Genomic DNA, 12,282 nt, shown 5'->3' with positions numbered 1-12,282 from the left:
AGGCCCGTCTGGAGAGGAACAGAGGCTTCCCGCCAGTGGCCAAGTGAGGGAGCTTGGAAGTGCCTCCTCTGACCCCAGAGAAAGTCTGAGACGACTGCAGCCCTTGGCCGACAGCTAGACTGCAACTTCGGGAGACAGTGTGAGTCAGAACCACCCAGGTATGCCGCTCTCGGATTCCTGGCTGTCAGAAACTGTCAGATGATAACTGTTTGTTGTTTGAAGCTGTTACACTTCGGGGTCATTTGTTATGCAGCATTAGGTAACTGATACACTGCTCCAGGATGTCCGTGCCCTTAGCTGAGAAGACTCAAATGGCAGGGGGTTGGGATCATTTGGGTGGCTGGCGCCTTAGGTGGCATGGCTCGAAGGCTCTGTCGGCCTTGTCCTCTGGAGGGCGGACACGTGGCCTGTCCATGTGGCATGGCTTCTTACGACATAGTAGCTGGGCCTCGAGAAGGAGTGTCCATAGAATAAGCTTTCCAAGAGACCTTTTGGCCTTGCCTCTAAGTCAAGCAGGGTAATTTCCGCTGTATTCTGTTGTTACAGGCGAGTCACTAAGGCTAGTCCAGATTCCAGGGGAAGGGATTTAACTGGTTCTCTTGATGGAGGAGTGATAAGGGCACATTGCAGAAGAACAAGTGGGATGAGAGGTATGAAGGCCATCTTTACCAAATACAGTTGGAGACCTGCCTCAGGGGGAGGAGCCGATCCATTGGTCTGCCCCTCAGGAAGAAAGGGCTACGTGGCTTTATTACTGGCAACACACCTCCAGCCCTTGGAAGAATGCAGTCCTGCTGAAGTGGCACTTGTTATCAAGCCCTGGGAGGAGGCAGCCATGCTCTGAGCTTGGAAGGTAGAGTAGTGCACGCCTTTTCTTCTCAGCTCTGGCTTCTGGGGCTTGTTTCCCTTTCTAGATAAACAAGGAAGGTCCCAGCTGGCCCTTCTCCCACCAAGGCCTACCACCGTTTCCCACCAGCCACAATGCTAACCAGTTTCCCTCAGTCGGTCCTGTACTCATCTATAAGCTGGGAATTAGGACTTCCTGCTTTTGCAGAGCGGGAAGTAATCTGACCAAGGTCACATAGCTGGAAGTGGTAGAGCAGGGACTTGGCGCCCTGACCTCTAAGTCCATGCTCTAGGGCCCTGGGATTCCAGAAAGCCTACTGGGCATTGGAGCCTTAGCCCTAGTCCCCTCAGGGCCCTGCTGAGGGTGAGGCCAGTGTGAGCCGTGTGAGAGGGAGGGGCTGGACTCTGCCTGAGGGTTTGGGCTAGTTGTCAGGTGTGCTGCTGGGTGAAAAGGCAGGAGAAACAAGAAAATGAAAATCCATTTTTACTTTCTTTTCCGGCCTATCCCCAGTTAATGAGTTTTTCAGGAGCCAGAGGGTGACCTGCAGGGTGACAGCCCTGGACTGACAGCCCCTCTGCATTTGTTGGGCTGAAACCCCCTCTCTGTCCTGGAAACTCTGGTCTGAGAGCCCTCTGAGCTTCTGGGACCTGTGGATGCTGGATCTCGGAGTGATTTCCGGCTCCAGTGAACAGGTCCCTGGCCAGTGTCCAGCCTGCCCTGCCCCTCCTCTCCCCGTGACTCCTACTTCCCATCATGCCACACCTCCAAGATCCCAGGGTGGGACGGTTCCCAGCGCCAACTGCCTGCCAGGCCCTGAGCTCGTGCTGGGGAGCCAGAAATAAGTGAGATACAGCCTCTGTCCTCGAGCAGGTCACAGTCTACCGGAAGGAGACATGTGAGGTGTTGACTGCCCGGTGTCAGGTTACGGGCACGTTGAATAAGGGCGAGCATCACAGAGGTGAGAGTGGCTAACTCAGTGATAAAAAGCAACAGCACGGATGAATCTCAGAACCGCCATGCCGAACCAAAGAGTACTGATTCCATCTTTATAAAGCTCCAGGGCAGGTGAAACTCCGGATTCCGTAGAGATAGAAGCCAGATCACTAGTGGCTTGGAGTGGCGGGTGGGGCGGCTGAAGAGGCGGGAGGGGAGGATGTTGTGCGGCGTGTTCAGAAGCTGAGGAATATTCTGAGGTGGTGAACATGTCCTAAACCTCGATAAGAGTGTGGGTCACATGAGAATAGCTGCTTGTTAAAGCAGAGCGGTTTGCCTAAGATCTGTGAATTTCCTCCTATGTAGATTATACCTGTGAAGCCGGTGCGCACACCCCCGTGCACACCCTGTCCCCTAGACGGTATCAGGTTGGTCTTTCTGGCCCATAGAATGTGGCAGAAGGATGGTGAGTCACTGCTGAGATGAGGGTATAAAAGACACCACTTTTCCATCCTAGTCTCTCTCTCTCTCTCTCTCTCTCTCATGGATTGTTCTGGAAGAGGCCGTGCGCTGAGCATCCCTGTGCAGAAGGGCATGTGGCAGAGGAACTGAAGCCTCCTCCCAAGTGCGAAGTGAGTGAGCTTACTGTCAGTGGGTCCTTCTGTCCCAGTTCAAGCCTTCGGGTGTCTGCAGCCTTGGCTCGCTGCTTGACCACAAACTCATGAGACACCCTGAACCAGGCCCCCCAGCTAAGCTGCCTTCCGATTTTGCCTCTCAGAAGTTGTGTGGGGTGATAAATGCTTATTGCTTTAAGCCATGACATTTCGGGAGTTATTTGTTCTGCAGCTATAAATGATGAATACAATATTTCAATAAACTAAACATGGGGGGAAAACAGCTTCGAAGTGCTCTTGGCCCAGCTGGCTTTCTGGAGGACCTCCAAGACCTTTCTGGGCCTCAGCATTCTGGGCTCAGTCTCCAGAACAGGGAGCTGAGAGGCCTGGAGCTCTGTCTAGACACCAGGAACACGGCCACATCTCGACCCACGGCACCAGCCACGGAACAGCTGCACACAGCACCCAGCCCACACCAGCCATGGGGAGAAGACTCCAGAAATTCTCCTCCATCCCCCTCCAGCACCCCTCACATCCAGGTGTACCTGCTGGAATCCACACGGACCTTAGAAGCTAATCACAGGGGCGCCTGGGTGGCTCAGTTGTTAAGCGTCTACCTTCGGCTCAGGTCATGATTCCAGGGTCCTGGGATCGAGCTCCCTGCTCTGCTGGGATCCTGCTTCTTCCTCTCCCACTCCCCCTGCTTGTGTTCCCTCTCTCGCTGGCTGTCTCTATGTCTGTCAAAATAAATAAATAAAATCTTAAAAAAAAAATTCCAATGTATCCTCGAAAGTGAAAGGTGTCGTAAAAGAAGAAAAAGTAAAGAGGGGGTAAGACCCGAGAGTGAAGTGAAAACTGTGTGTATGGAGGGAGTGGGTTGACATCCTTATAAGGGGATCGTGTCTGCCTCCTTGAGGAAGTTTCTTTTGACCAAAGATTTGAAGGAGGTGAGGCGTGCAGTATCCACATGAGCCATATGGACATCCGGACAAAGCACATTCCCAGCAAAACACACACTGCTATATATTAGGAAATTACGTCTGCAACTTACTCTCACACAGTTCAGAAAAAAATAAATTATACGGGCACAGAGATATAGATCGATACGCAATACGCACGTGTACACACACATATATAAATATGCATGTACACAGAAAAAGAATGATACAGATAGTGTTAAAATGTTAATATTTGGGAATCTGGGTGATGGGTATGTACTATTTTTAGAAATTTTCTGTATGAATTTTCAAAATAAAATATTGTTTTAAAGGATTATATTCTTTTTTTATTTTTTATTTTTTTAAATATTTTATTTATTTATTTGACAGAGGTAGAGACAGCCAGCGAGAAAGGGAACACAAGCAGGGGGAGTGGGAGAGGAAGAAGCAGGCTCATAGCGGAGGAGCCTGATGTGGGGCTCGATCCCAGAATGCCGGGATCACGCCCTGAGCCGAAGGCAGACGTTTAACTGCTGTGCCACCCAGGCGTCCCAGGATTCTATTCTTTTTTTAAAAAATATTTCATTCATTCCCTGAGCAGGGAGTCCGATGCTGGACTTGATCCCAGCACTTTGGGATCATGACCTGAGCCGAAGGCAGATGCTGAACTGACTGAGCCACCAGGCGCCCTGAAGGATTTATAGTCTTAAAAAAAGAAGAAGAAAAGCATTCCAGACAGAGGGAGCAGCCTGTGGAAAGATCCTAAGGCAAGAATACCTGAGGGGCGCCTGGTGGGCTCACTCACTGGAGAGCCTGACTCTTGATCTCAGGGTTGTGAGTTCGAGCTTCACACTGGGTGTAGAGATTACTTAAATATAACTTAATTACTTAAAAAGAGAGAGAGAGAGAGAGAGAGTGTCAGAATGTGTGAAGTGAACACTCAGAGTGCCAGCAGAGGGAGAAAGGGACTACGTTGGTGGTTTTTACCCGTCTAGGACGCATCCCTCTTCTTCAGGTAACGGCACCCCATTTTTCCTTTGGGGAAGCACCCTTCCCCACGCGCCTTCCATATTGATCCCATTTCCCATCTGGGGGAGAGGGATGGCTCTGGACCCAGGCCCAGCCGATCAGAAACAGGGCCGAGGAGACAGTCTTGGGGTCCAGGGCTGATGGTGGGGTAAGAGCCCCCCCGAGGAGGAAACCAGTCCCGAGGAAGGCAGAGCTGAGATCTGAAGCGAAGTCTGCATCTGAATTTTTACCCGCCAGTGGCTTCCGTACGTGAGGCAAAAAGAAATTCCCTTTTTGCTTGAGCCAGTGTGAGTGGGATTTTTTCTTAGTCACAAGAAAAAAATGTGTTGACTGGTCCCAAGTGGCTGGGACAGCCTCTCTGGGGAAAGGGCATTTACGCAGGGACCTGGAGGACGAGCAGCAGTGGGGCAGGTGGGGAGGTGGGGAAGATGTTCCAGGAGGAGGGACCAGCGAACGTGAAGGCCCCAGGAACGAACGGGGCGAAGCGGGTTGGAGGAGCTCTGGGACAGTGGGTGTGGTGGTGGCAGGGAGAGTGAGGAGCTGGGCAGGGAGGAGGCTGGACCTGGGTCCCTCACAGACAGCCTCCCAGGGGTTGTCAAGGATCAGGGACTTGATCCCACTAGTGACAGGGGAGTCTGGCAGCGTTTGAAATGGGGACTGACTTAATTTGCATTTTGACATTATTTGCATTTTAATAACACTCTGGGGGCTGTGTGGGGACTAGATGGACATGAAAGGAGAGTAGTACAGGAAGATTACTTGGAAAATTATTGCAGACCTCCAGGCTAGAGATGACGAGCACGACTCAGAGTTGGGGCAGTGGGCAGTACAGAGACTAGATGGCTCTTGGGACAGCTAGTCTCCCAAGATGGCCCCAATGAACCAGCCTCATCCCACATTGAATCTGGGACAGCTCCATGACCCGCTTTAGCCAACAGAATGCAGAGGAAGTGACACTGTGCCTTTCAAGGGCAGGAGGCCTAGTGTCCATGTCATTAAGGACTCAGCTATGTGACCTCTGTGAAGGACCCAGTCTCTCCCAGACATGAGGTGTGACTAGAAGCCTCTGGCTCCCTCTAGAGTGGATTCCATTGACTCTGGCTCTGACCTATCACGTGGGCACAGTCTCTGTGTCTCTGATTGGTGCGTTCACTGGAGGCCTAAGGATGTGGGGATGTTTAGTCAGCAGTGGGGGAGGGGAGCAGAGCGCCCTGAGGTACGGACATGGCTGCCTGGCTCCACTCTTCCTGGGGGTGAGTGAGCAGTTTTCCAGAGGAGAACATGACTACTACAGTAATTTAGAAAGAGGCCCAGCTTGGGTCGGGCTTGTATGACTCAGTGCTCAGCACAGGAGCCTCAGTCCCATTTTCTTGGGGAGTGGAATGGAATTCCACCACCCACCCCCTCACGCTGGGCTGACTCTCCCTGAGCCTCTGACCCCTGCTGGGTGTCCCTCGGCCCAGGTCGCCAGACAAACCTCTTGTGGGGCTGCTTCTCCCACCCTGCCCCAGCAGTGTCCTTCTGATACATTTCTGGATTTTCTCCTCTGGCCTCCTGGCTCAGGGTAATAACACTAATTGCTACTGTGTAGGATGCATTTGTGAAAGCACGTACCAGGCACTAGGCAAAAGCCACTGGAGAAGGCGGGAGAGGCCACGGCCTTTTCCGTCCCCTCCCAGTGGCTCCAGGGACGGCAGCTGGAGGAAGGGAGAATTTTCAACTGAGTCGTTTTTATTTGGTTGTTATTGTTTTCCTATCACATTTGTCAGAAATGACTCAGGTCTGGCTTGAGAGAGAGTGTGTGCATTCCTTAATTGTGGAATTATTACTATTTTTTCACACTATTACTATTTTTTCTATTCTACTATTACTATTTTTTCACACTCATGTTCCCCCTAAAAGAGAGTGGGAGTAACATAAAGAGATCCAGGCTACCAAATTCGGCATCTCAGCACCTCACCCGTCTAGGGCAGGGGTGTGACAATCATCCCGCATTCGGTCAACACCCTCGAACTTCGCCTCCTCAGTGCCTCGTCCTGGACCTCTGTCCCGCCTGCCTTTGTGTCAGGGGACCCAGGCACCTCACTAATAACTAGAATTCTGGGTTCCCAGGGTTGGGGTCCAAGGTCTGCTCCCACATGACACTGGGCTACACCACTCCAATCCCCTCACCGACAGCTCTGAGGTGTCCAGGCTCTGCCGTCTGCCAGCTGTGTGGTCTTGGGAAAATCACTTGGCCTCTCTGGGCTTCAGATGCGTCCATCGTGAAGTGAGAGTAATAATTCTCACCTTGCAGGCTTGTTGTGAGGACGGAGGAAATGTATGTAGCCGGTGGTGCCACACTCACGCTGTGTGACCTTGGGGCGGCTAGCCTCTCCTGCGTGCTGCCTCCCCCATAACACCAACAGCCCACACCGCATAGGGCGGCTAAGAGGCCGCGCGATGGCCAGGACTCTGGCGCTGTCAGCCATGACCATCAGTAAGCACGTGATACCGTGCCCGGGGCCTAGAAGACGCTCAATCCATGGCGGCTGCCGGTGTTATTCGTTTCCATCCTTAACCTGAAGCTGGCTCTGACCTTGCCACGCCTCCGGCTGCTTCCAGCTTCTGGTTGCTTCAAAGTCTCCATCGCACTGATGCCTCCTGGGAGTTTGCAGTTCGTGCCCTTTCTGCCAGTTCGTCTTGTGTCTGACTCTCAGTTCCAGCCTCTCTTGGGTCTCCTGTTGTTTGCTCTTGGCCTGGTCTTCGCCTTCGTTGTTCTGGCTTCCTGCTCCACTCCCAGGGCCTAGCTCATAGGCATCAAGTTTGCCGGACCAGAGTAAGGTCCCAGCTCTGTTACTCACTAGCCGTGGGATCTTAGACAAAGGATTTAATCCCAATTTTGTCATCTGTAAAATGGGACTAACAGGGGCATCTTGGTGGTTTAGTTGGTTAAGTATCTGCTTTCTGCTCAGGTCATGATCCCAGGGTCCTTTAAAAAAAAAAAGATTTTATTTATTTATTTATTTTTTGAGAGAGAGAGAGAGAGTGAGCATGGGGGTGGGCAGGGGCAGAGGGAGAAGCAGGCTCCCTGCTCAGCAGGGAGCCCAATGCAGGACTCCATCCAGGACTCTGGGATCATGACTTGAGCCCAAGGCAGGCACTTAACCGACTGAGCCAGCCAGGTAGCCCAAATAAATAAAATCTTTAAAAAAAAAGAAAAAAGAAAGAAAACAGGGTCTTTACATAGGTAATCAAGTTCAAATGAGGTAATTTGGGTGAGTCCTCCCCAGTATGACTGGAGTCCTTATTAAAAGGGGAAATTTGGACACAGAATCAGATACATACACAGGGAAGATGATGTGAAGATGCAGGGAGAAGACAGCCAGGTGAGCGGGGGAAGATTCTCCCTAAAGACCATCAGAGAGCCTGGCGCGGCTGACACCTTGATTCGGGACTTGCAGCCTCCAGAACCGTGACAATCAACATCGGTTGTTTCAGGCCAGCCGGTCTTTGGTACTTTGGCACAGCAGCTTTAGGAAGTTAACAAATGTGCAATCTGGTGACGGCTGCCTGAGCGAACTCTCCTGATGACTGCAGTGTGCAGCGCTGGTGTTTAACGTCGGTAACAGTCGCATGGAGATGGAGACGATCGGTCAGAAAGGATACCGAGCGGGAACAATTTTTCTGGGCATAGGGGTTCAATGTTCGCCCTGGGAATGCTCCAGCAGCCATTCTGGGCCATGAGGCTAACGGCCGGAGCTGAGGATGGCAGAGTTGAAAGAGGGGAGGAGCCTTGGTTCCTGACGACCTTGTAGAAGGTCATGCCAGCTTGGACTACCCACTTCCCAGGCTACACTATAGACATAGCAGAATAAACCTGAGTTTGTTGATGGCTTTGTGAGGTTTTGTGTTTTTTTTTAAGACTTTATTTCTTTATTTGTCAGAGAGAGAGAGCACGAGCAGGGGAGCAGCAGGCAGAGGCAGAGGAGGAAGCAGACTCCCCGCTGAGCAAGGAGCTCGATCTCAGGACCCCGGGATCACGACCTGAGCTGAAGGCAGACGCTTAACCCACTGAGCCACCCAGGCGCCCCTGCTTTGTGAGTTTTGACCTTTTATTTTCCTCAGCCAAGCTTGAATTGAAGCGGTGTCCGATCCTGTGAAGCACTGGGGAGCCTGAATGAAATGATGAACCAGAAAGTATTTTGCAAACTCTCCAGTTCTCTACACACATAAGGCATTTATATTTTTGCGGTGGTTGTGACTATAATTACGATTGGTTTAGGAAGAATGGGTTGAAATTGCCTGACACGATCCTGGCCGGAGATAGAGGCTCTTGGTCCTGCTTCAGCAACATGCTTTTGAGGGCTGTGCGTGGATACCAGCGGTACAGGAGACTGGCGGAAGAGGAACCACCAGCCTCTGGTCTGGACGCCAGCAGGATGACTGGGTGACTTTTGTTGAGCTGGGGCCCAAACGCTCAGGCACTGGTTGGCAGGTAAGCATAAGGGCTGAATTGGGATGTATGGGTTCAAATCTGGACTCCCCCTTTACTTGCTATGTAACCCTGGGCAGGTTACCGAACTTCTCTGCGTTTCAGATTCGTCATCTATAAAATGGGAACAATTATAGCCCCTATGACGTAGGGTTGTCATGGAGATTCAGTGACATCACATATCCAGGAGGGAAAAAGATAAATCCACAGCTTATCTGTATCCAGTCCAGGGTTATGGATTTTTCTACTCTGACTACTAACCCTTGACAAATTTCGAATAGACAGAGTGGATTGGGCTTGTTTCTTCTTACCTTTTTTGATTCATTCAGTAAGAATATGAATGTGCCCACTGTGCACTAAACTATGTACCAGGTGATGAAAAGAGCTGGTGAGGCAAATTTAGACCATGGCATCCAAATACAGCCAGCTCAAAGAATAATTAAAAAAAATAATAAAGCCAGTTTGTTTGAGCGCCCCTACTCTTCTCTTCCTGCCATCTTATCTTGAGGTTTCTGCCATAGCTATGTTGGTCTACCCCCTCCCAACCAGTAGATGTTAGTTTCAGGAAGACCTCAGTCACTAATTCATATTATGGTGCAAATGACTGCAAACGGCTCAAAGCATGGACCTGCAAGGACCTGCAAATGACCCATCCTGTAAAGAGGACTGCCTCTGACAGTCTGCTCCAATGCACAGAAAGCAAGATGGGTCCAGGCAGAAGGGCCTAGAAAATTCATTCAGTCTGAACCCTCTCAGTTCACAGCAGGAAAACCAAGCCAGGCAGAGGGAACCTTGGTCTGAGCAGGATGACCCCACCGAGGACACCCAGGGGTCATGTGTCCAGGCTGAGTGCGGAGCAAAAAATGGCTCTTCCATACTCCCATGGTCTACACCGTATGTATGCTGAGTACCGTCCGATTAGGCTGTGCATGGTGCCCTAGGGAGATACTGAGGCAGGACGAGAACTGCCTCTGGCTTTCAAGAAGCCTACAGCCTGACAGAGAACATGAACACATATGTGAGACTAAAGAGCCCTTTGGCCCCACTGATTTGAAATGCTGCCCCCATTACCTATCAAATTCTCCAATATGCATGAGACTGTTCTAGACTCCGTTCTGTTTTACTGCTGTCTCTTCCTGCACAGCACCATGATGTTTTAAAGACTATAGCTTTAGAAAATATTTTGATATCTGGTGGAAGAAGTCCTTTCTTTCTTTCTTTCTTTCTTTCTTTCTTTCTTTCTTTCTTTCTTTTTTAGAGAATGTCTCAGCTATTCTTGTATGATCACTGTTTCAGATGAACTTTTGAATTAGCTTTTGAGTAACACACAGAATCGTGTTTAGCTCTCTTGTTTATGCCACGCACTGAGCACTCGGAGGAGTCAGGCGCTCAGTTCCTGCCCTTGGGAGCTCACAGAATAGCTGGGAAAGGTAACCAAACAAGAAGTGCAAAGCAATAACAGGAATCTCATGCTCTGGGTAACAAGAGCCAAATGAGTGAGGAGTCCCCACAGATGTAACTGCTGTGAGTTCCATTGTCCCTCCGGGCTAGGAAAGTCATGGGACACTCAACAGGGAAGGTGACATTATGCTGTACTTTGATAGGAGAGCAGGAGTTTGTCAGGTGTAGAAGAGAAAAAATGCTTTGAGTTGAGGAAGTCAGAGAATGCATCTTGGAAGAGCCATTTTATTCGAAGGCGAGTAGGAGTTTGCCGGATTCAGAAGGTGGGATGGGGGCACCTGAGTGGCTTAGTCGTTAAGCGTCTGCCTTCCGCTCAGGGCGAGATCCTGGAGTTCTGGGATGGGATCCAGCCCCACGTCAGGCTCTCCCACTGGGAGCCTGCTTCTTTCTCTCCCACTCCCCCTGCTTGTGTTCCCTCTCTCCCCACTCCCCCTGCTTGTGTTCCCTCTCTCGATGGCTGTCTCTCTCTGTTAAATAAATAAATAAAATCTTAAAAAAAAAAAAAGAAAAAGAAAAAGAAGGTGGGATGAAGGGAGGGGAGAGATTGCCCTGAACTGGGAAAGTCACATCTCTGAAGACATTTTAGCTGGGTTTTGAGTTGGAGGAATCAGAGAAGACGCTGGGAGAGATAATTAAATAAGAAGGATTTTATTAGAAAAGTAACACAAGGAGATGACATTTGACTTGGGCTTTGAGGGATGAATGAGCAGATCACCAGAGTAGAGGAGAGAGGCACCCGGGAGTGGAGGTAGTCAGAGATTTCCCGGAGCAAGTAGGAAACCTCCTGGCTTTCTGTCCGCTCGCTAAGATCCAAGATCCAGGACCTAAGCTTCCCAGCGTGTAGGCGCTCGGGATTCTGAGGAGGCGGCTCTGCAGTTACCGTTTCCCAGCGTGGGGTAGCCGCGGAGCCCTCCGGCTGGGGGGATTGAAGCTTACTCAGGTTTGCCGAGCAGGGTGGCACAGCTGAATGCTTTATGTCGGAATCGACCAATGGGATGGCGGCACCCGGTTGCCAGGGCTACGGAGGGGCCCCGAGTGGGGCGGGGCCTGGGCGCCAGGGGGCGGGGCCTGGGCGGGGCATATATAAGCGGGCGGCAGGCGGCAGGCGGGGCGTGGGGTTAGGTGGCTGCTGGGCGGGCGGGGCGCAGGCCGCGGGGCCCGAGCCGGGGGGAGCGGGCGAGCGGAGGCGCGGAGGATCCGATTCACTCGCTGGGGAGACCTATGGGCCGAAGCCGTGTAAATGCGTTTTAAGGCGAGTGCGGGGAGTGGCTTGGGGAGCCTCCGGGGGCGGGCGCCCTCGGCTCCAGTGCTGACCTGCCCCCGGCCCCCTTGCCTCCTCTCAGCAGGGGCCTCGGCTCCGCAACTGCCACTCCTCCTTGGGGTGTTGCACAAGTTTCGAGGTCACCGGCGACCCCCCCTAGCAGCGCGCCTGGCTCTGGCCCCCGCGAAGGAGGACGGGGCTTGGTAAGGGGGTGTGGGGGGCGGGTCCTCGGCCCTGCACTCGGGAGGGCTCACCCGGGCAGAACCTCAGCCTTCGGTTCCCGCCCGGGAGCCCGCGACCCCTACCCACCATGTGGCCCCATGCACGCTTAGAATCCTGGCACTTCAGGACCTGCCCGCCCCCACCCCCCATTTACAAACGGTGAAACTGAGGCTCGGAGAGGGGACAGGGCGTACCCAAGGTCACGGAGCGGAGGGCGGACTAGAACCTAAGCTCCTGCTCTGGGGCTGAGACCCCTTGGTGGGGCCACTCCCAGCCTCTTTAGTTGGGCGTGGTCAAGACTGAGGGTCCCCTGAAAACTTCCCCACCGGAGCTTCTTGGCTTTCCTGCTCCCTCTCGTTCTTTCCCTTTTTGCTAAAACCCGAATTTCGTAACTGGAAAAGAGCTCCAAAATAATCCATCCATTTTACAAATGGGGAAACTGAGGCTCGGAGAGGCGTGACATCTAGGCCTATTATGCCTTGCCCCAGTCCAGGATTCTTGAC

The 12,282-nt window shown here is 52.0% G+C and overlaps 1 protein-coding gene across 5 annotated transcripts in view; it reads left to right on the top strand.

The window, feature by feature from the left end:
- The first annotated feature begins 5,568 nt into the window (after nucleotides 1-5,568).
- Nucleotides 5,569-12,282, top strand: part of AZIN2 (antizyme inhibitor 2) — a 43,104-nt gene continuing 36,390 nt past the window's right edge. For 2 of the 5 annotated variants that reach the window (XM_087858502.1, XM_087858503.1), the window contains exons 1-2: nucleotides 11,421-11,548; nucleotides 11,640-11,760. The gene's annotated coding sequence lies outside the window, so the exon portion shown is untranslated. Of the gene's footprint in view, nucleotides 5,615-8,287; nucleotides 8,839-11,420; nucleotides 11,761-12,282 lie in introns of those variants that run through there. The other 3 variants (XM_087858506.1, XM_087858504.1, XM_045782058.2) reach the window with 3 other exon arrangements.

Source organism: Ursus americanus, chromosome 33, assembly GCF_024610735.1.
Source record: "Ursus americanus isolate L20-20 chromosome 33, mUrsAme1.1.p, whole genome shotgun sequence".
In the NCBI taxonomy this organism is placed as follows: Eukaryota; Metazoa; Chordata; class Mammalia; order Carnivora; family Ursidae; genus Ursus; species Ursus americanus.
The sequence above is the reverse complement of the archived record's forward strand: the minus strand, read 5'-3'. Positions and strand labels throughout refer to the sequence as shown.